The 24477-nt window shown below is 37.5% G+C and overlaps 2 pseudogenes; both read left to right on the forward strand.

The window, feature by feature from the left end:
• The first annotated feature begins 11682 nt into the window (after positions 1–11682).
• Positions 11683–13089, forward strand: LOC118496627 (annotated as a pseudogene).
• A 531-nt stretch (positions 13090–13620) lies between these two features.
• On the forward strand, positions 13621–14869 carry LOC114505605 (annotated as a pseudogene).
• Positions 14870–24477: the final 9608 nt, after the last annotated feature.

A 24477-nucleotide genomic window follows, 5' to 3' on the forward strand; every position in this document is an offset into this window, starting at 1 on the left:
CCTTGAGGCAGAAGAAGGTGTGGAATAGTCAACTCAGTGAATGGGAGTAGGAGTCCAATAGGGGAATGGAGAGTGTTTGCCTGGAAGCAGAGAGGGTCCACTTGTGGTTTGATCCCATAAAAGGGGAATGAGACAGCGTGGTTGTTAGTTTTCATCTGTTTCAGACACTGGAGGACAGGAAGAGAGTAGACAAATATCCAGGTTCAAGCTAAAATCTGAGTTCTTTTGCTAGTTGAGGATAATGGAGGTTTTGGGAGCAAAGGAGTTTAATTACACATATTGACATATTTTGTAAAGAACCATGAATTTAACTATGCGAAAGAGAATTAAGAACAAAAGAGGGAGATAAAGAGGGCAAATTTGATAGGGTCAGCTGATTGGAGGTCCCAGTGGAGGCTGCTTTTGCCTGATCAGCAAGTGTGTTCAACCATAGAGGAGGTAGAGTTCATTTTTTCCTTTACTGCCTTATGGCCTATAAGGATATATGAAACTTTGGAGGACAGGATGACCCAGAACACTATAATCTGTACCCAAGCTACTAAAGCAAAGGCAATTTGATTGAAAGATTAAAGTAATTCATTCTCAGACATGGCTGACTGATAAGCTTAATTTTCCCAGAAGCTATTTCCTTATTCTAAAAGGCAGTTCCTACTCTAGGAGAAAGGTTTTTTTAGAAACAGTTCTCAAACTGTTTGGTGTGAGGACCCCTTCGGCATTCTTAAAAATTTTTGAGAAATCCAAGGTACTCGTCCATATGTGATTTATGTCAACTGATGTTTGCCACAGTAGGGATTAAAGCTGATAAATTTAAAAACATTTATCAATTCCTTTTTTCTTTTTTCTTTTTTAATTGTTGTTCAAGTACAGTGTTCTGCCTTTTACCCCCATCCCAACCCATTCCCCAGCCCTTCCCACCTCCCTCCCGTTTCCACTCCCCCTTGTTATTGTCCATGTGTCCTTTATTCTTGTTCCCGCAGACCCTTCCCCTTTTCCCCTGAAATTATTTCTTTAAAGAAGAATAACAAACCCATTACATGTTAACATAAATAGTTTCCAAAATGTAATTTTTCCAAAATAAAACAAATTTATTTTTTCCCAGTGTTGCATATTTCTTGTGCCATGTCTGGAAAATTCACCTGTACATTTGTAAGAGATTTAGGGTGAAAAATGGCATAGAACATTTTAAGATTATCATGGCCATAATTTGGACCTTTGAGACCCACTAAATAGGACTCAGGGACCCACTTCCTTTCTCATAGGTCCCAAAGCATACTGTAAGAACTGCTGATTTCTTATAAACATACAGAAAACAAGTTGGATTTTATCTATTTGATGATGGGTAGATAGATACTTCAATGATTTGAGCAAGGATTGGATTTGCATTTTATAATTGTGATTTTCAGGAAGAGGAATAAGTTAGGTAGATACAAAGTTAGATGCTTCAAAACTAAATTCGAACAGTTTCTCGCATTCTAGCTGAAAGAACTGTTTTACAAGCACATGTATGATACCATTGATACTTTTTTATGTGTAGTTTTCTCTACTCAAGAGTAAGTTACTTGAATGTGAGTACTGCTTTTGGTTAATCTTTATAGCTACAGCTTTTGGTAGAGAGTCCAGAGTAGGCACCAAGGAAAGATTTATTGAAAACAAATGAAAGTACCAAGTAAACGGCTATCAGAATATTGCCGATAAATGATGATCTAGCCTTGAACTTAATGGCAGTGGCAACACAGATGGAGCAGATTCAAGAGATGTACAGCATTCACTGTTGACTGACTGGAAATGCTGTTCACCTACTTACTGGATAAGGCCTGTGAAAGAAAGATAAGGAACACCCTTATTTTAGTCATCTACCTTATGTGACCCTGATTCAGGGAGAATAGGAGGAATAGAATGGGGTGGGGCTTGAAGGGGTGCCTTCTGGTTTTATTTTTAATATGATGAATTTCAGATGCTTGTTGCATTTGAGTGTCTCTGAGCACCTTAGGGGTTATAAAGTTACACAGTGTCTTATCTAATTAAGCCAACATCTCAGTATATTTCAATATTTGTTTTCGGTGCTTTAATATTTTAGTATTTGTTTTTTAAAGATTTTACTGATTTATTTTAGAGAGGGGTTAAGGAGGGATAAAGAGAATAGAGAAACATCAATGTGTGGTTACCTCTCATGCTTGAAATCCTGGCATATGCCCTGACTGGGAATCGAATGGGTGAGCTTTTGGTTTGCAGGCTGGCACTCAATCTATTGGGCCACAGCACCCAGGGAGTATTTGTTTTTTAATACTTTTGATGTTTTAGTGCTTATTTTTAAAGTCGTAGTATCTTAAGTATTTAATCCGAATTCTTGGATTTTTGCTGTCTTAAATATATTCCAGTTTATTAGCGGATGCAGATTTATTGTCAACCAGGTGGGATTAACTTGGTTGTTGTACAGTGGGTTGTTTTCATATTCTTTTCTTATAAGTTCCATCCATAATGTGGGGAGTTGGGTTGCCTCTACAAATCTGTGAAAGGATCTGCTGACCCCACTCTTAACATGGATGTTCTGTAGAAAGTAGGTCACATATCATTTGACTTATTCAAAGAAACTGTACAAATCTATTAAAACCATCTACCAAAAGTTGATTAAATTTTTATAAAGCTAGTTTTTGAAATAAAATTTAAAATTTGTTTGTGATATATATATATGTTTATATAGTCTGCCTGGAAAAAGTCCAGTCATTGTTAATATAATGAGAATGGTTTGTATGACATGAATGTAACTTCGCAGCCAAGGAGAGTGGACTGGAATGTGCATGTGTGAAAAATGAAGACTTCACTGTACTATTTAGTGGGGCAGTAGACACCACTGAGTGAGCATGTGTACTGTGTGAATGTCACATTTAAAATGACTGAGCAAGTAGAGCAAGTAGAGCAAATCTGTATCAGATTTTTTGTGAAGCTTGAATGTTCCTCCATGGAAACTATTTGGATGATTGAGAAGGCTGCAGCTATGGGCAACTGGTGATAGGCAGCTTCATCATCACAATGCACTCTCTCATACATCACGTCTCCTGCAATTTGTTGGCGAAACATCAAGTCACCCAGGTGACTCAGCCCCTGTTTGTTGTCCTATAACTTCTGGCCTTTTCCAAAACTAAAATCACCTTTGAAAGGGAAGAGATTTCAGACCATTGATGAGATGCAAGAAAATACAACGGGGAAGCTGATGGCAATTGGGAGAACTGAGTGAGGTACCAAGGTGCCTACTTTGAAAGTGAGGTACCAAGGTGCCTACTTTGAAAGGTGTCATTGTCCTCTTTACAATGTTTCTTGTATCTTCTTCAATAAATGTCTCTAGTTTTCCTAGTGCATGGCTGGATATTTTCTGGATAGATGTGTGTGTGTATCTCATATAATGTATTTAGTAGTAAAAAGTTTTACCAAACACTTTTATTTGAGTTATAACTATCTGTTAGTTCTTAGCAAGTCTATGAACTTTCAAAGCCAATTATGACCCAAGGTATTTTCTTGAAAGATTTTGGAATAGGCAAAACATGAGTTTATTTTGTAAAGCCATGTAAAACAAAATACCACATTCAATATTAAATACTCTAGAATATATATCTATTTAATTAAGCCAAACCTAAGCTGGCCTTAATATCAAATATTATTCTAGATCATTTGATTCTAAAATGCAATTGAGTTAGAATTTGTTATATTTTTAAATTTATTTACCCACTTAATTTCTTCAAGCCAATCAAATATTACAACCTAGTAATACAATTTAGAGGTAGAAAACATACTATACATACATAAACACAGACAAACACAGATCTCACAAACAGATCATACATATGAACAGAATTACTAGTAACTGTAGACAAGACACAAAAATTTTCATTTGTCTTTGACAATTTTTCAAGAGGCTGGAGCAGGAGCGGGTGTGTCAGGCATGGGTGACTTTAGCCACTTGTGTTTTTAAAAGTGCCAGGTTTTTTCCCCTTTGGTTACCTCAGCCTCACAGTGCAGTGGGCTTTGTTTACATTTCTCATTACCCAACAAGAAGACCTGTTGAGACTTTCAAAACATTCCTATCAGACTTTGAAAAATCAACTTCCAATTTTGCTAAATTTCTGATGAGTTATTAAATTCTTTAATACCTATTCAAATATACCAATTCTCAAAAATCTTCTCTCTCAATAACCTTTTAAATACTTTAAACCTTGTTGGGAAATCTCTAACTTTCCCTTCTGCCCTCTTTTTCCTCCTGTTAATTAACCCAGTTAACATCTATAAAACCCAAAAGGCTAAATAGAAAACTCAAAATGTCTTAAGACAAATTATATTTCTGTGTATCTGTTTTAAGTGCTGGGGAATTGAACTTTCGATGTCCTGCTATTTTATAATATCTGCAAATATCTGAAATTAAAGAAAGGGTCTAACTGGACTTTGATTTTTGTTCTAATTCTGTCCTTCCATCTTATTAAGGATGTCTTAAATGGCTGGTTATTATACTAATATGAGATTTCTCTAAAATTTTCAGTGAAAAGTTTTTCAATCCAAAATATCTACTGCTTGGTTAGTGACAGTAGGATTTCATAGCAACTCCATAAATTTGTAACTTAATGATATTCTATAATTATAAACATATAATTTTGTTTCTGCATACATGAAGTTATATACTTTCTCAGATGGTCTACATATTATCAGTAATAAAATGTATGGCTTTAAGAAAAACAAATAATAAATTATAAAGCTTCTTTCTCTGAAATGAATAGTAAATTGAAATTTCAAAATATGTTCAAAATGTAAATATGTTGTATTAAATTTGTGTATATCAATGTCATATGTGCTGACATTAAATCTTGGAATGGTCAAATAAAAAGACTAAAAGGTTATAATATTTAGTAATACTACCTGCGGGAAGTGTACTAAGAAATAAAACAGAGCAATGAGGCAAATCAACATAATTACTTTTGTTTCCCTGGTTTGAGCAGTACTTCATAGAAAGCAGGACCATGGAGCAGATGTAAGATCTCAGCTCTATACAATAAATAGTTAGCTATCATTAGGCATTTGCACCAGAGAGAAGTCAAAGAGATTCTTCTTGGCAGAATAATTCCTACATAATGTAAAATTTTTACATTGCAACAACTGCCTAAATGACAATGAAAGTTACTATGTGTTACAATGGTTATTACAATAGCATTTGGAGCAAGCCTTCTTTAGTTCAAATCCTGGATTTGATCTCTCTGCTTCTGTAAAACTGAAATAATAATAATATCAACTTAGTACAGTTTTCTTGATGATAAATGAGCTACTAATGATGGCAGCACTGACAAGTATAGCTGATAATTATAGCATTCTTTAAATATCTGCTATTATTATTATGATCCTTCTTTTTGTTACCCATTCATTTTTCTCTTCCTTCAGAAGCATTACCTAAGGATCATGGTGTGCTAGTGAGATTTTCAGAGAACAAATTAAACAACCAGAAAAGAAAACACAACAGTATAAACAACTGTAGCCAGCCTTTAGAAGAGTTACTGACTTTTGAAAAGTATTCTCACCATCTAATTCCAAAACCATCTAAAGAAAAGGCTAGCATTTGTTTTGTTTTGTTTTTACAGCTTAGTTTTATAGAAATCTGATCAGGATAAAGATGGAAGAATACAAATGTAGTTAATCTATAAAAATGCTAAAGTAGTTGGTCTCTTTTATCACTCATCATCTGAACATAAATTATGTCACAATTCATCTTTATTCAATGCCCTAGAAATTTCTCTAGTACTTTCCCACAATTTAAATTCAAAGTGCCAGAGATTACTTAAATAATGACATAACTACAAATTAGAAATTATCTTATTTTGTGTTTTTAAAGGTTCTTCACCCAGCTGGTATAGCTCAGTGGATTGAGCAAACAAAAGGTCACCAGTTCAATTCCCAGTCATGGTACCTGCCTGGATTGTGGGCCAGACCCCTAGTGGGGGCCACGTGAGAGGCAACCACACATTGATGTTTCTCTCTCTCTCTCTCTCTCTTTCTCCCTCCCTTCCCCTCTCTAAAAATAAATAAAATATTTTTTAAAATAAAGGTTCTTGGGATCATAAATGTGAAATAATTTCCTATTTTTGTCTATTAACATGACAAACCAACATAAATGATTTGCTTAGTGAGCCTTACTCAAAAATACTTCCTTAAAAAATCATGATGTTATTTTCATCTAACATAATAGAAAGGGAATATCTGTCACATTAATTAGTGTTTTTAAATTTTGTATTTTATATATACCCATGAAGTCTTTATTTTTGTGTCTGAAGATTCCTGAAATTTAATATGTATATTGAAAGAAAATTCATTCAAGTTTAGTGAAATAAGATCACATTGTAACTACATATAAATAATATTTGTGTTAACTCTAATTATAAGGTTACAAAGTCAGGGTAAAATTTTTAAACATTGTAGGGACTATTTGGAAAGAATAACCAGAAATTAAAAATCACCTTACATATAAAACAACATATAGGTAGTAATTTTGTTACTAGGTTAATGATCCATCCATCAGTGTATGTCTCTCTGTGTTTATATATGTAGCTTGTAATCTTGGATTCCTAACATACAGATAGACATTTTTCCTGCTTTTCTAAAATTTAACATAATTCTATTTCTGTCATTCTTCATTTTTAGAAAACTTGATTATAAGGGTTCCATGATAAGTATTTGTTTAGATTTTATTGGGACTCCAACCTTGTGTGACTTTTCAGATTTCCTTAACCATCTCCTTTCACTTTCTTTTTAAAAAAATTTTAAAAGATTTTATTTATTTATATATTTTTGGAAAGGAGGAAAGAGAGGGAGAGAATCATCAATGTGTGATGATTCTCTTGCATGCCCCCAACCAGGGACCTGGGACATTCCCAGGCATGTGTCCTGACTGGGAATTGAATTAGTGACTTTTTGGTTCACAGGTTGGCACTCAATGCACTGAGCCACACCAGCCAGTGCTCCTTTCACTTTCTTAGCTGGTAGATAAGCCATTCAAGGCCATGCCTCCCCTTTTTGAACTTGGATGAAACAGTGTATTATAAAGAGCAGAATCCAGATTTCAGAGGTCGACTCTGTCCAATAGGAAAAAAGAAACAGAAGAAAGGTGGATAGATAAGTTCCCCTCATTTCTTTTTCTGTGGACTGTTCCTGGGACTAGCTACCCTTCCAGAGAGGTCTCATATGCTAAGTGATTATGCCTCCAGAGTAATCTGTTTTATCTCTTTGTGGCTTATTTGAAGCAATAGCAAATGCAGCAATGCATTGCTTGACATTGTTTTGGATCTTAAGCCATTTCCTTTTTTTCCTCATTCCCCCTGTGCTGGGCTGACACCTCCTGAGTGAAATTTAAACAACTTAGTCCTTGCTTCATGTTCTGTTTTCTTAAGAAAATAGTTTTTCTTAATTTATTCAAATATGTTCATTTCTTAGAAAAGCAATTCCATTGCTTTGTTATTATAAATAGCATAATAATATAATGGACATTTTATGCATGTTTTTGAATGTATGTCTTTGTATTTCACAGGACTGATGAGGAATGCCCTTGTTAAATATTCATTGTAAATTGATTTTCAAAAATGTTATCCGTATATACATGTTGTATACAATGGAATAATACTGAGCCATAGAAGAAATGAAATTTTACTATTTATTGAAATTTTACATTTTGAAACAGCATAGATAGACCTGGAGGGTATTATGCTAAGTGAAACAAGTCAGTCAGAGAAAGACAAATACCATATGATTTCACTTATATTTGGAATCTAAAGAACAATAAAACAAACAAAAAAGAAACAGAATCATAGATACAGAGAACAGATATGGTTGCCAGAGAGGAGGGGGGTTGAAGGACTGTGTGGAAAAGGAAAAGGTATTGAGAAGTACAAATTGCTTGTTACAGAATAGTCACAGGAATGTAAAGTACAACTTAGGAAATATAGTCAATAATATTGTAATAACTATGTGTGGTACCAGGTGAGTAATGGAAATATTAGGGGGTTCAGGGGGAACACTTTCTAAAGTATATGATTGTCTAACCACTATGCTATATTCTTGAAACTAATACAAAATAATATTAAATGTAAAATATAATTGAAAAAATTTAAAATTAAAAAATAATGTTACAAAAACCTAGAAAGAATAAACTAAACATGGATTCCTAGAAAAGTATATTCTTACTAAATTGACACAAAAAGAAAGAGAAAATATGAATAAGAATGAAATTAAATAGAATTTATAATTTAATTTCCCTCAAAGCAAACTACAGAACCAAATGGTTTCATTAATGAAGAAATAAAAACAAATACATAAAAATATTTCCAAAGAATAGATTAAAAGGAACACATCTCAATTCACTTCATAAGACCAACAATACTATAACACCAAAACTTGATAAGAATATTATGAAAAATAATATAAGCTCTGGCTGGCATGGCTCAGTGGATTGAGCATGGGCTGTGAACAAAAGTGTCATAGGTTCGGTTCCCAGTCAGGGCACATGCCTGGGTTGCAGGCCATGACCCCCAGCAACCGCACATTGATGTTTCTCTCTCTCTCTCTCTTTCTCCCTCCCTTCCCTCTCTAAAAATAAATAAATAAATAAATAAATAAATAAATAAAATCTTTTAAAAAATTACTCTTACTATTTAAAAAAAAAGAAAGATAATATAACTAATTTATTTCTTAAGCACAGGTGTAATAATCTCAAAACATCAGCAAATTAAATCCAGTGATAAATAAAAAGATGAATTACAAGACTGATTAGCCAAAGAACATATATACACATATGCATAACCCATGGGCACAAACAACAATGTGATGAAGGCCAGGGGTGGGCAGAGGCTGGGTGGAGGAGGACAATGGGAAGAAAATGGGGGATATCTATAATAGGGCCAACAAAAAGAAAGATTAATCTAGCTAAAATGGTAGTAATAAATCATGGCCAATTGGAGTGTATTTGAGGAATGCAATTTTTCTTTAATATTAAATATATCAATGTTTTCATTTAAAAAATGAAGAAGACCAGAAATAAAAAATCATGTATATATTGAGGAAAATGTACTTGACAGAAGTTAATAGTCATTATTGATTAAAAAAACAATTAATTTAGAAAAGGGAGGGAACTCCTTGAATTGAATAAAGAGGATATAAATTCCTAGAGCAAATATTTAGTTAATAGTGAAATATTGAAAGTTTTCTCCTTGAGATCAGAAACAAGACAAATATGCCTATTAATAACATTGTCATCAGTTCTATGTAAAATTTTAAAGGCCACCCCAGCCAGTATAATGAGGCAAGAACACACACATATATACATAAAGACATAAGGATTCAAAGAAAGAATTAAATGGTTATTAACTGCCATTAATAGCCATACAGGGTTTTATACACAATTTAAAAAGCATCTACAGACACAATATTTAGAATTAATAAGTAAAATTATCAAGATTGTGGGTTACAAGTTGAACATAAGCAAATTATTTACCCCTATATTATTACTTAAATAATCAAATACAAATGAGATTAATAAAAGCATTTACAAAGTCATGTAAGAAACATGAAATACCCAGAAATAAATTTAACAAATATGTATAAGATGTCCTTAAAAATGTAGCTGAGATAGATTAAAGAATTAAATAATTATTCACCGATTGGAGAAGCCATGCTTTAAAGATAGCAACTTTAAAGATAGCATCTTCTCCAATGGAATATTGTATTCAATGTACTCCCAATAAAAATGTCTGCAGTTTACTTATTACAAATGGAAACTGACATTCTGACTCTAAATGTGTATAGAAGAAACATGAAGGGCCAAGTATAGCCAAGATAATCTTGAAGAAAAGCAAAACTTATTTACTTACACTACCAGATTTCAAAAATAATTACAAAACCACACTAAGACTATATGATATTTGCACAAAAAAGCAAAGTAGGTTAATGGAAACAGGGGTGTCCAACCTGCAGCCCTCAGGCCTCATGCAGCCCAGGGATGGCTATGGATGAGGCCCAACACAAAAGTGTAAATTTACTTAAAACCTTTTTTTTTGTTCATCAGTTTTCATTAGTGTTTGTGTATTTGTGTGGCCCAGAGATGCCAAAAGTTTGGACACCCCTGCTAGAGAGTTCTGAAATAGACCTGTGTATATACAGTCACTTAATTTGTGATAACTGAATGCATCAGGGAAAGAAATGTCTACTTGTAAAATATCCTGAATCAATTGAATATATATGAGAGAGAAAATTAAAACTTGGTTTCTGAGTTGCATGACAAAAAAAAATTACTTCTAGATGAAGTGATATCTTTGTCTAGATATATCTGTGAAATTTAAAACGGTATATAGTGTTTAGAAGAAAATGTAGTAGAACATCTTCATGACCACAGAATAGGCAACAATTTCTTACATAGTACACTAAAATAATAAAAAATACAAAAACTGATAAAATAGAGTGCTTTAAGATTGATGTACATTTACTATCAAGATAAACTATTAAGAGATTGAAAAAGCAAGCCAAGAAATGGGAAAAGTTCAGCAGAAATGTCAACAAAGGTCTTATGTCCAAAATACATAGAGAACTTCTATAAAACAATGAGAAAAAGAGAGACAACCCAATAGAAAATCAGAAGACTTGAATAAAGCACTTTACAAAAGAGGCTATCCAAATGATCAATAATCATATGAAAAGCAATCACTTTCATTGCTTCAGTTTATATAAAATTCAAAAACTGAGAAATTTATCTCATAGAAAATTTGAAAGTTAGAATAGTAGTTGTTTTGAAAGGAGTAGCATTTAGAAGGAGGCATGTTAGGAGCTTCTGTGTTTTAGAAACAGATGGCATGTCTGCAATATTTTTTTCACAGTACTGTCTCTGCTGTGGCTCTTATTCCTAATCTGGATGATAGTTATATGAACGTGCTCAGTTTGTGAAAATACACCGAGCTATTTCTATGATTAGTTCATTTTTTTGGTTTTATGTACATTATGTAAGTCTATAAACACACACACACATGCTAACTAAAGCAACAACAGTAGCGAAAACTTCACTGTATGAAAAAAAATTCAGGCAGAATCCAGACTGCAGACCAGCTGTTTATGATTTTGCCTGATAAACATATTATAAGTTTAAGTTTTAAAAAATGGGAAAAAGCAGGGTGGGAAGCAGTGGCAGGTTGAAGGTGGCTGTAGCCTCCTCTATGATGTCCTAGAGATGTCATGCCAGGAACCCGCAGCCTCTGTGTGACCCCTCCCCCGCGTGCATCCCTCCTCCCCTGGGAAATGGAATGGGCAGGCTGGAGCCCAGCTAGTGGCAGGGCAGCTTGGCAGAGTACAGAGTCTGTTCTAAAAGTGGGCAAAGGACACCATGGCATGAAGGTAGGGTGATGAAGACCTCATGCCCACAACGAGCCAAAGTTGGCCGCTCCATCAGAACTCTGAACCTGGACTTGAAGAGAGTTTCAAGGGCTTGCTCCTCCCACCAAGAATAAATCAACCCTTGATGTGCCTCTCACCCACCCAGGGAAGGAATCTTCCTGTTCTTTAACCTGCAGAGAACCGTGTTCAGCCTTTATCTTATTAGCACCAGGGCAGCTTTTTGAGCAGGTAAAGCTAGTGGGCAGATAAAGCCTGGACTCAACATGCCTCCCTGTCACTAGAATGTTCCTCATGAACTTCCTGCTTACTCTCCAGTTCACATGGGAGGCCCTCAGGCTGCCAGGAAGCTATAGGTTTCACAGCTGCTTCTCAGATTGCCAAGAGCAGGGCTGCCCAGCCCATGCCGATGGGGACAGTCAGTGTAAAACAGGGCCTCCTCAGATCAGCACCCCACCTGCCCTGTGCCCCTCACAAACTGGCACCTGGCTCAGGAGGTGTCCCTGGTAGGCACATGGGAGCCAGTGAGGCCCCAGGCCCATCTCCCCAGTAGACAGGACTCCTTTGAGTAGAGCATCCAGGCAGAAATAGAGCAGTTTCTGAATGAGAATAGACAACATGAGATGTACCTGTGGGCAAAAAAACAGACCCCAATGACAACTTGGCCAAATTGGCACTCAGATCCTGCAAAGAGCTGTTTGTTGAGGCATATTAGCAGGATTTGGTCAGAGCCTGTAAGGAGTTTTTCTTTAGGAAACCTCCCTGGTTGGCAAAGGTGACCACACAGCCCAGAAGCCTCAGGTCTAAAGTCACCACAGAGCTAGAGAACTTGGGTGGCCCAAAGCCGACAGCTCCCAGGCCAGCCAATGCCAGTGGAACTGCAGGAGCCTGCAATAAGGGTGGGATCAAAAGGAACCTGGGCCCAGGGAGGAGAGGACAGGGAGCCAAGAGCGCAGCCCTGGTGTGCGAGGCATATGACTCCAGCAGCTGTGACTGCATCAAGGAGACCATCCAGCTGTACCAGCTGGAGAAAAGAAAGGAGGCAAGTGGGGACTCCCCACAGAAACCCTACGGGGGGAGGAGCAGCCTGACTCTCCCTGCCTACAGCAGGAGCCATGCCACAAAAAGTGCCTTGCTCAAACCCACAGGAAAACACTAGGCAAGAAGCCAGGAACCTTAAAGGTCATGGACCTCAGCCCAGGTGGCCTTGACCCTGACCATCCCTCCAAGCCACCAAAGGAAATCAAAGCCCCTGCACCTACAGGAAACACAGCAGCCAATAACGAGTTTATGGACAAGTCCTCCTGCCAGGCAGACACATCTGCTTAGCTCATGTCTGCTGAAGAGATCCTGGACATTTCCAAAACAATCCTGCCAGCCCCTGGGGAAGGTGGTGACAGACCCCTGTCCACCAGCCTGCTCCCTTGTCCCCCAAATGTGTCTTCCCACCCAGACAAGGACAGCAGCTTCGTGGACAGTGACTACAGCATAGAGAGGGAGATCCAGACATTTTTGGTGCTGAAGGCACAATCAGGAAGTTTGCTGGCCATAACAGACACCTGCTTGCAGCCTGCACAGAGCCCGCTGCTGTTGCCTGGCCCCAGTGGGTAGGCTAGTGGCCCCAAGGCCCTGGCTCTAAAACAATGGACCTGTCACTGAGTTACAAAAGGAAACACAGGGGAGACAGCAACACTGTGTGGTCATGTACACCCCCAAAAACGAGACACATGGTGAAGCAGGGTGACCTGGACACTGACCTCAGCCAGGGGAAAGCCAGTGAGGCCCCCAGAAGGGAGGGCGAAGCCAGGGAGCAGCTTCTCCCCCACAGGACTGTCATGCTAGGTGATGAACATGTGGCCACAGATGTGAGGAACAGCGTGTTGCCAGGCCACTAAAAGGCAGGAGATGAGGAATGTGGACAAGGAGAACTCTGAGGACAAGAACAACTCATTGGACAGTGATGAGGACCAGACACCACCATGAAGGACTTGTTATGATTCAAGTGGAGGCCCAAGAAGCAGTATAGGAACCCCAGCGCTGTGTGCAGGAAGAAAGTCAGGTTCAGCACCACTGAGATGCAGGCCTTGGGTCTGCATCTCAGAAGGACCCTCTGAAGAAACCTTCCAGCTTCTTCTGGAGCAACAGAGAAAGCAAAGCCTGGCAGCACTGGGCCTGCCAACATGTCCCCGGCCCTCCCATTATAGTGGAGAGCCTGCAAAGGGTATGTGTGCTCCAGAAAGGCAGAGTCCAGCCACCTACTTGGCTCAGCTGCCGGGCCCAGCTCTCAATCTGATGACAGCAGCTCTGTGGACAGTTGACGACAGCATCGAGCAGAGATCAGGAAGTTTTTGGCCAGAAAGGCCAAGGAGTCTGTCTGTAAGTGGTTTAATAATTCAAGGAGGGAGTCCCACCATGCTCGGGCCAGGGACTGTGCCCAGGCCAGAGCCACTATCCCAGAAGGTGGAGGGTCCAGACCTGGCCATTCAACTTGACATGTGCACATGGAGCCAGAGGGATAGGGGTACCCCTCAGCTAGCCACAGGAGCAAGGGATGGCCTCCAAGCAGAGCAGGCCTGCCTTCGCACTGCTCAGAGGTCCAGAGGCCAGCAGGCACCACCCAGGGGCTCCAGTGAAACTCTCTGCCAGAGGGTCACCCACAGGTAGGAGAGACCTTTATCCTCACAAAAACCAGAGCTCTAGAGGGGCCGGGCTTACTGCCTGGGGACAGTGCTTTTGGTCAGCTGTCCAGCCATGTGAAAGCAAGCACAGGGGCAGAAACCCCCAGTGGAACCTTGCCTGTGACCTCTTGGAGCCAGAGCACACTGACTCTGAGCCTAGAATCAGACAGGGAAGGAAGTGTCCCAGGCTGGCCTCACCCTCCCATGGGCAGGACTTCGCCCATCAGAGTCAACTTCAGAGCACGCGGGTGCTGAGCTCTAAAGGCAGGGACTCACTGTGGAATAGGGGCCTGGAGAGCAAGAGGGAGAAGGTGCCAAAGGCCCAGGCCAGGGGCACACCTAGCCTCCCTGTGGACCCCAAGAAAGGCCTTCCCTTTTCTGGCTTCTCCCCACTGCTCTCCACATAGTTACTCTACTTTGGGAGTAGTATCTCCTGGGGAGCCAATCCAGCTGGCCTCTTCAGCCCTGGCCTGAGCCTGCCTTTGCAGGGCGCATCCTTCTCAGCCTGAATTCAGAGAGGCCCTGGCTGACCATGGCCCTGTGTTTGGAAACTCACACTTGCTCGTGAAATAGGAAGTGGGGCACTGGCCCAGAAGGAAGTCTCCACCAGTGCTCAGTTTTCCCAACAGTAGGGACTTGGTTGAGATGAGGACATTTTGGACCTGAGGTATAGACAGAGGGTGGATAGAGAGGACAAGGACCGGGAGGCCTGGGGCAGTGATGCCAGTGAGCTAACTGACACCTCCATTGAGGACAGCAGCCCTGTGGCCCCTGGCAAAGTCCTCAAGCTGTGAACACAAGTCTGGGCACCAGCATGTCTGTGGGTAGCGTGGGGGGGCTGTATGTGTGTAGAGGGGGGTGGAAGCCACTGTGACCTCCCTGTACATATGTACATTAATGGGAAGTGATGCCCCTATTTAACATGTGTGTCCTGGTACACATGAGTTTTATAGCTTTTTTGTAGGTTATTTAAAGTGCTATAAAAACTATTTTTAGAAAACATAGCTGTTTGATTTTGTAGGGTGTCCCTGACTGCAGTTTCTGTGGCCTCCATAGTGCTCCCTTAGTTCTGCCCTGTATGACCTGCCATGGGTCACTCAGACACTGATACTTTGGGGTGATTGCTGTGGAAACACCAGGCTGTGCCTGAGGAGACAGCAGTGACACCCTGAGCTCCTAAGGTCTCTGTCAAGAGGCTTCTAGACATCACTTGCTATAAGAGACCCTGGGCCAAGAAGCTGGAACAGGTCTACTGAACATTGCAGCTGAGCCTGTGATCCAAGAAACATCAAAGCACAGACACCAGCTAGCACAGCGGTGTCTCCTGGTGCACGTGGACATCACAGGAGGGAACTCACGCAGATCAACCCAGTCCCCCGGCAGGGCCCATATTATCTCATGTCCATCCTGTTCAGTGACTACATGGTTCTAACAATTCAATAAACCACTTTGTAAACAGGAGCCCCGGTGTTCATTTTTAGCCACTGCTCTACAAGGTAACAGGCAGCCTGTGCGTTCTAAATACCTGTGTCCAGCCCCCATGAATACCGAGGACAGCCCCGTACCCTCACCTCCTGTGGCAGGGTGAGGAGGGCAGTGCCAGTGTCCCGGCACAGCTGTGGGTAGCGTTTCAGCGCTCTCCCAGTGCTCTCTGTTTTGGGGCTCAGGATAGCTAGGTGTATGGTGTCTTGGGCCTTCTCCTCTGCTCTGCTCATAGCTACAGCAGACACAGAAGGGACAGTTCTGTCCCATGGGGCTGGGCCCTGACTGGTCACTACATTTACATGCAGTTGTCTGGCAGACTGTCATTGGATGCCCAGAGTTTTAGAACTCTTAGTCACAGCTTAGCTGCAATGCCCCAGGAGCAAGGTGTAATTTGTAGCCATTTATAGTTGTGATTCTAACATGCAAATGAATTTTCCGCAGGTCCTGTACCTCTGGGTTTTGGCAATGATCCACTCCTGTGACCAAATGCAGACCTGTGCCGGCACTACAATCAGCATCTGCCAGGTCACACATTATGACGAACAGGCCTGGGAATCTATCTGTGGGTGCCTGAGTGATGTGTACTTGAGATCAATGTTGTCAAATAGTCATTTAAGCACTTACAGGAGAAACAGTTCACTTAATATGTGCTTTAAATTTTATCTAATTTTTAAAGAGTGCATTGAACATTCAAAAATAAAAATTAGCATGCTTTGTATATGAGAACTGGTTTTTTAATGCCAATAAATCAAGCTCTGCTCATAAAAAATAAACACAATAAAAAACGGGAAGAATATTAAAGATGATTTGGGAAAGATATGACTTTTTTAATATGACTCCAATTTCAGAAATCATATATAAATGGTAAATATGATAGATTGATCTACAAAAAGTTAAAATTCTGCATGTAAAATAAATGAACAAATTAAAAATATTAATGGGAGAAGTGCAACAAATATTACAGAAAACTTAAAATACTGAGAACAAACTTTAAAAAGTAGATCTGTACAGCCTATCTGTTGATAGGAAATTATAGGTGGTGTTTATTTCTTTGGACAATTTCTTACTTTTAAAATAAGCATGCTTAGATTTAATATCAGACTAGCATATAATAAATATTTTTAAATAAGTTATATATTATATATATCCATAAATCAAAAAATCTCAACTCCCCCTCCAATGTATTCTTATTTCCTAATAACAGTTGTTCTTTTTTTTTCACAAAGTAGCATTTTAGATCATCAATTATCATCACCCATTAATTATTTCACACTACCCATATCCATTCTGGGTGAACATATCTCTCAACATTCATACTGTTGCTTTCTCAAAAATTGTGTGTATTCTTGAAAACTTTTTTATATGCCTATTTTTTGATTATTATTGTTGTTCAAGTACAGTTGTCTGCATTTACCCCCTCCACCCCCCCAACTCCAGCCATCCACACTTCCCTCCCCTGCTTCCACCCCACTTGGTTTTGTCCATGTGTCCTTTATAGTTGTTCCTGAAAACCCTTCTGCCCCATTATCCCCTCCCACCTCCCCTCTGGTTACTGTCAGATTGTTCTTAATTTCAGTGTCTCTGGTTATATTTTGCTTGCTTTTTTGTTTTGTTGATTAGGTTCCACTTAAAGGTGAGATCATATGGTATTTGTCCCTCACTGCCTGGATTATTTCACTTAGCATAAATCTCCTGAGTTCCATCCATGTGTATGTTTCTAACATTTTACTGAAAAATGTTACCATTTATAGTCAACAATTGAGCAGAAGACTTCCTTGTTCTAAAAAATACCTATTGCCCTGGCTGGTGTGGCTCAGTGGATTGAGTGCTCACCTGCAAACCAAAGGGTCACCAGTTCAATTCCCAGTCAGGGCACATGCCTGTGTTGCAGGCCAGATCCCCAGTAGCAGATGCAAAATAAGCAACTACACATCCATGTTTCTCTCCCTTTCTTTCTCTCCCCTTTCTCCTGTCCCTAAAAATAAATAAAATCTTTTGAAAAATAAAAATAAAAAATACATATTTTTAAAAGTGATAAAAATCAATAATTACTTTAATCACAATGCCACAATAAAAATCAATAAAAAGGTGTGCCTTCCTGGGGGGGGGGGGGGGGACTGTCCTTTTGATAGATTTTATGCAACATGTGAAACAAATTCAACTAAAAACTGTTTAATATTTCTTAAATATTAATATCATAGAGGGATAATAATGCTATATCTTAGAGTCTCTTCCAGTCTTGTGAGATTTGCTCCATTGAAACAAACTGTCATTGACTAAAGTTGAGGTGTCAAACTCATTTTCACTGGGGGCCACATCAGCCTCGTGGTTGCCTTTAAAGGGCAAAAATAATTTTAAGATTGTATAAATGTAACTACTACTTAACTGTTTAAAGAGTTGAAATTACATTTGCCCCTTTGAAAGCAACCTCAAGGCTGATGTGGCCCTCGGTGAAAATGAGTTTGACACCCCTGGACTAAAGTATTGACACTTCTGTGGTTCTAGTATTTAATTGTCCTATCATTCAGATATTAAGCTATGAGCTCTTACTAATTTGTGTCTACACAAATTTAAAAATTTTGTTTCTTCAAATATCTTTCAAGTTACTTTCATAATACACCCTCATTGATTATGATTGTTAAGTTCCCTGAACCAGCTATGTATCCATCCTAGAGTTTGGAGCCTTCTTCCAGTGTCCCTTGAGACATACTCACCTACACACTAATTGTGTTTGCCATTTGTAAACAAGGATATCATTACCACCCTGAAATCCTTTAAGGTTCTAAGTCTCTGAAATAAAAGATTAACATCTTGGTCTTGGAACTGATATGGGGGGAGGTAAACCACACAGATCATGAGTTTAAACTAGGCACTTCTATATCAAATGAACCATGAAAACCACAGAGGATAAACATTTTAGAAATAGATGGTATGTCTGCAACATTTTTCTTACAGAACTATATCTGCTATGGTTTCTTTCTTAGTTATTAATGTCACCATGACACTCAGTTGACATTTTAAAGTTATTAATGACAAAGCCACATGTCAATGAACATCTTTTTGTCAGGGTATCTACCAAAACACACAAATGTGAATGACTGGTTTCTAATCTGGCTTTTCTCTTCTCCATTTTGGTTTCCACCTTCCTTTCCAGGATCTTAAATTAAGTACTCTGATTTGCCGAGTGAGAGCTAGGTCATTCAGTTTTGTCTTTCAGGTGATTTTAGCTCCCAATGCATAAACAACTCAAAAGGAAAAATTAACATGAGGATAAAATATTGGAATTTCATAAGCTAATAAACATCATTCAACTATGCAGTCTATGTAATGGATGAGGGTTATTTTCCAATGTATTCCTGAAGTTCTATATAAACTTAATGGCTCTAGGATCTGCTATTGGCATTTAAAAGCCACATTTTTCTAAGAGTATTCTATTCAGCAAATATTTATTACATGCTTCCTATGTGCAAGACAGAGTAATAGATATTGCAAATAATACAAAGATGAGTAAAAGTACAATTCTTACAGTCTAATAGTACAAATGCATATGTTGACTTCATTCTTACCTGGAGTACCTCTTGTAAATATTTTTTTCTTCTAAATTGTGTGTAGCACTTTCAAAATATTTATATTTTTGGAACCTCTAGTTAGCAATGAGAACCAGCACCCCATCACATTCCTATTACTCAATTAATGTATTATTTCAACAGTATTTTTAATTAGGGAATTAATATTGTGTATGTCCATATTGTATCAAATATTTTGTCATTTCCAAAATTTCAATTCTTAATCATTGAGTTGTTGTTTCCAAACTACAAGCTGTTAAGAAATGTAAGTACTTAGAGGATAAAAGGACAGATTAACTATTAATGTAATGTGCCTGTAATAGTTGACACCCTACTTAGCATGACCATTATGTACTACAGTCTACAAAATTATTCTTCATGCTCCCACAGCAGAGCTGGAGTGCCATATGGCCATGCTTGTTTTTTGTCAAATAATTTTTGCATAAACAGCTGGTGAACTGTTTTTATTGTAACAGTGCACATATTTTTTGAGACAGTTGGGAAGGATTGATGCAACTCTAGTCACTGCCTGTTTCTATGTCAGTGTTAAGGAGAAATTTAAATAGATATTTTTAAAATGTGAACTTTTGTATTTTTGTCACCATGGTCCACTGATAAGATTTTAATGTAATGCATGAATTATTGGCATGTTTATAAACCTGTAGTAAGAAATAGAAATTAATCATAAGGTATCTTCAACTTAACATGGCATATTCAGTGTTTTTATTTTTACACTCATGAATTTTTAGAGGAAGAGCTGATATGTTTTGGACTATTTTATAAGCAGTTTTAATATGACTATATTTGGTTTTGAAACATAACTTCAACACATTCTGATAAGTGATATAAAACCAGAAGATTTTTAGCAGTTTTTTGTGTATCTGTGATTTGAGTTGATTTAAAAACTATTTAATCCCAAAGCACTCCATATCCTCCTTGACAAGAAGATTCTTGTGTTAAAATACTAGTGATTTCAAAAATTCAAGTAGAGGCATTTTCTCTTGAATTCTAAGGTAATGATGCCCACTTTTCAGATTTTTTAAAAGCAATTATCACAGTGTTCAGAATGTTAAATATTAAATTTTGGGGGGTAGGGAATATTGTTGACTCATGTACAATGAATGATTTTTTCTAAAGATTTTATTTATTTATTTTTAGAGAGGGGAAGAGGGAGAAAGAGAGAGAGAGAGAGAGAAACATCAATGTGTGGTTGCTGGGGGCCGTAGCCTGCAACCCAAGCATGTGCCCTGACTGGGAATCGAACCTGCAATGCTTTGGTTTGCAGCCCATGCTCAATCCACTGAGCTACACCAGCCATGGCTTGATTTTTACATTGAAAATTATGTCTAACTTATCTGATATTCCTATTTGCTCAGACATTTTAGCATACGTTAAAATGAAACATGTTGGTATACAATTAAAAGAATATTTTTAATCTACCACTTTCTTATTGTTGTTTAAGTACAGTTGTCTCCATTTCCCCTCCCACCACTTTCCCCCACCCTACCCACCGTACCTCCTACCCCCATTCCAATCCATCTTAGTTGAATATTAAATCTTGATATATTATTATATATTTAATAATTTAAAAAATCTTCCTGTAACCAAAAGCTACTCTCATGAGAACACTGGTAAGGATTTGTGTATTATTACATCTCACAGATTCCTTAATCACAGCATATCAGACTATAAAATACATTTCATTAGAGAAGGGAATGAATATTTACTACTGTGACTCTAAAATCTTAGGACCTTGGGGTCATAACAATTAAGAACATCTTCCTGTCATATACTAAACGTAAATATGTGTACATCTTTCCCAGCTCTACAGCTTTCATTATATCATCCATCTGTCCTTCATATCTTTGATTGATTCCACTTAGGGGCACATGGGCATTTTCAGAGTATTTTATTTTGATATACAAAATGGAAAAACAAAGTATCTTTTTACATTTTGCTTAAGTTTTACCTTCCTCCTAAAGAAACTCAGCTGGAATAAGTTTTATAGTAATACTAGTGAGTACACTTTGTGAGTAAATTGTCTCTTAAACATATAATACCTGAAAACAATTTGTTTATGTGGATTTTAATTTATGCCTTCCTGTTTTCTCCCAATAAAATATGCACTAGATGGGTGTTTAGAAAACAGAATAAGGGAGACAATACATTTTTGTAAGGGTGTCATTTTCCCCAATTAAATCCATTCATGTTACTTCCCCAAAAGTTTAGGTCTAAGGAAGTCCATTATGTAAATGGCTTTATTAGACTATGTAATGGTTAGGGGACATTTCTCCATAGGTCACTTGCATGTACGTATATCTTGTGAGGCACTGGTTGCCTTTATTCCAGACAATGTTTTCAAGAAATTCTGTGCAGCAAACAGCCTTGGAACATATAGTCTTCAGAGCCTAGAGAAAGCATGTTTACTGCCCATTATACAAAATTAGTTTTCTAATCACATGGTCCCTCTCCTGCAGTGCAAGTCACTGCCATGTTCTGGTGTCGCCTGGCCCTCTTCATGTCACCCTCTAGTTACTGCAGGAGAGGGACCAGTGTAGATAACCAGTGTAACAAAATGCAAACACTCTGGCTACAGCTATTGTTTGGGTATAAAGTTCTTTGTCTCTTACCTGAGAGTCTCGTGTTTTCTGCAAGCATCCATGAAACAGTGACAGGCTGACTTGTTAGCTTGCAAGGATAAAAATCTCAGCTGCTTCACAGTTCTTGACAGCAAACACACATCTCCCTTTTTCCTATTTGCAAACAAAATTAGCCTTTAAAATAGCCTTTAAAAGGTATAAAATAGATAGCATTAAAATTTTTTATTTTTCTCCTATTTTGTTTTATGATCCATTTTAATATGTATCATCAGTTGTAACTTCTTCCAATCATGTAACTAGCTTTAAATATATCATTAAAAAGTGAGATATGTAATACGGTGAAGAGTGGAAATAAATCAGGAAATATTCTCTTGATATCAGTTACTTATCAACGTGTCTCTACAACCATTTTAACTTGTCTATTTATATCACTGCATTCATTCTTTTATCACAGCATTAAACTCACAGAGGTAAAATAATGATAAAAGCAAATTCTATAATGTTACACATATATTATTTTTACTTATTTATGTTCACTTTTTTACTTCATATTTTTTCAGAATTGTAAAAATAATATATATGAGGGGTTATCAAAAAAAAACAGAATTATGTTCCAGAGGGCGGGCCCCTTGTAGCACAGACTCTTCCTGCTAGGTAAAAGTTCTAGGAACCCATCTGTATCAGTGTACTAGCTGGCATTGTTGTGAGAGGCTGTGTTCAGCTTCAGTGAATTTTTTTGAAGACTCTTTCCACACATTTACCCGTTTCACAATGGGTGATTTAGGAACACATCTGCCCACACTGGAATGAGTGTTCATACATTTTTGACCAAAAATAGCCAAAAATGGCCACCCTCTCTATTCATCCAATCTTGCCCAGAGTGACTTTTTGTTGTTGTTTAACAGGATGGAAAAAGTCTGCAAAGTTGCCAATGTGGAAGAGGTGATACAAAAACAGGTAGAAACACTAAAAAGCATCCAAACTGACTAGTTTAAAAACTGTTTTGAGCAGTAGAAAAAAAATCTTGAGAGGTGCATTGCATCAAATGGAGAGAACTTTGAAAGTGACTGAAGTTTAAAAATGTAAAAATAAATACACAATTTTTGGATCCCCTTTGTATGTGTATATATTATATTTTATATAAATAATATATTTATGTTAATTATATTTTAAATTGTATATTTATAATTTATAGAGGTATATAACATATTTGTATAATTTATAAGTGTAATTTATATGCATATGCAATTTAAAAATATAATTTATAATTATATAATTTATAAGCAACTTTATACATTTCAATATTATTAATATAGTTAAGTTATATATAAATTTGAATATATTCTGTTCACATATATTTGAGGAACATATGTGAATATTTAAGCTGCATCACTATAACCAACTTTGCTAATTTATTTATCTGAATTTCTTCTGTGTCTAGGCAGCATGAAAATTTTAAAAATGTAGGCAACAAATCACTCTATTCATAATTTGCACTGATGATTTTATATAATTATCTAAAGTAGTTATATGCAATGTTTGCATGGGATCATATGCAAGAATATGGGAGAAACAAAAGTATTTAACTATTGAAAATTATCATGATTTTCTGTCACAGACTCTTATCCTATCCCCTTCCTCAAGTCTATTTTCTTTTTGAATTTTAGCTACCGCACAATTTTAAACATGTGGAGGGTGGACATGCAGATTTACATGCCTGGAATTCATCAGCATCAAGATTAATTTGCCGGTGCCAATGTTGACCAGTATGGTGCTTTTGGGGTTAGAGTTCTGGACAATATCACAAAGTTATTTTTATCATCAAAGAAGAAGGACCAGCCTGAAGAATGGGTACAGGTTTAGTCAATCATTTTTATACACTAACATTTAATGTCATTATGGGAAACTTGGAAGCTACAATTGAGTATATTTTTGATCCTTTAAGAAACTTTTCTAGCTCAGCAGATTATAAATACTAATAAATGTCCTTCATACATAGTATTAGCATGGATCCATGCTTAGGATCAGACCCTAAAAACCCAGGTTTCAGTAGACATGAAAAAAGAGACTTTTGGCCGTGGCTGGGTGGTATTGCCCTGTACACCAAAAGATTGTGGGTTCAATTCCTGGTCATGGCACATACCTAGGCTGTGGTTTCAATCCCCAGTTGGGACACATACAGGAGGCAACTGATCAATGTCTCTCTCTCTCACATCGATGTTTCTCCTTCCTCTCTCTCTCAAATCAATAAAGCATATCTTTGGGTGATGATTTAAAAAGAAAGAGAGAGAGACTGTTGGGCATTCCACCATCACTGTACTAGTAGCTTGGGGGTGTCTGAGGTCTGCACTTCCTCTTCTATTATTCCTTTTTTCAGCACTACAAACTCAAAGAAGGTAATGCTAACATTTGTCCCTAATTGTTAGGCAGTGTGCTAAAAAGTACAGATAAGTAAAAAAACAAAAATGTTTTTGTTTTTGTTTTGGGGTGCTTGTTATATTTAAGTTATATAACAAAGGAAGCATTGTTCTTTAAAACTAATTTTATGTTGCCAAAAATCTCAACTCATCCTCACATTTAATCTCCAGAGATATATGGAAACAGTGTAATTGGTTAAAACTTAGAGTGAGACAGAAATTAATGATGTAGTGAATATTAGTGTATGAGATTATGTCAGTGAAGTAGTGACCATAAGCACTGAGTTGTGACTGATGAGTCCCTGATTAGATATATAGTTAAAGGGATGATAGA

The sequence above is a fragment of the Phyllostomus discolor genome, chromosome X (assembly GCF_004126475.2).
Source record: "Phyllostomus discolor isolate MPI-MPIP mPhyDis1 chromosome X, mPhyDis1.pri.v3, whole genome shotgun sequence".
Lineage (NCBI taxonomy): Eukaryota > Metazoa > Chordata > Mammalia > Chiroptera > Phyllostomidae > Phyllostomus > Phyllostomus discolor.